We start from the raw sequence: 371 nt of genomic DNA on the forward strand, positions 1-371 counted from the left end.
TCACTAACATTAGAAACATCTGATCTAAAGATGATGCAGAAAAACTGGTCCATACATTTGTCACGTCTAGACTGGACTATTGCAATGGTTTATTATCTGGGTGTCCAAAAACTTCTTTAAAACATCTTCAGTTGATCCAAAATGCTGCTGCCAGAGTCTTAACTGGAGTTACTGGGAGAGATCACATCTCTCCAGTTTTAGCTTCTCTCCATTGGCTCCCTGTCAAATCCAGAATAGATTTCAAAATCTTACTTCTAACCTACAAAGCTCTCAACAACCTAGCTCCATCTTATATTACAGATCTTATTGTTCCATATTTTCCTAACAGAGCACTTCACTCTCAGACTGCAGGTTTACTTGTGGTTCCTAGA

Source organism: Nematolebias whitei, chromosome 18, assembly GCF_014905685.2.
Source record: "Nematolebias whitei isolate Nwh7 chromosome 18, NemWhi1, whole genome shotgun sequence".
NCBI lineage: Eukaryota > Metazoa > Chordata > Actinopteri > Cyprinodontiformes > Rivulidae > Nematolebias > Nematolebias whitei.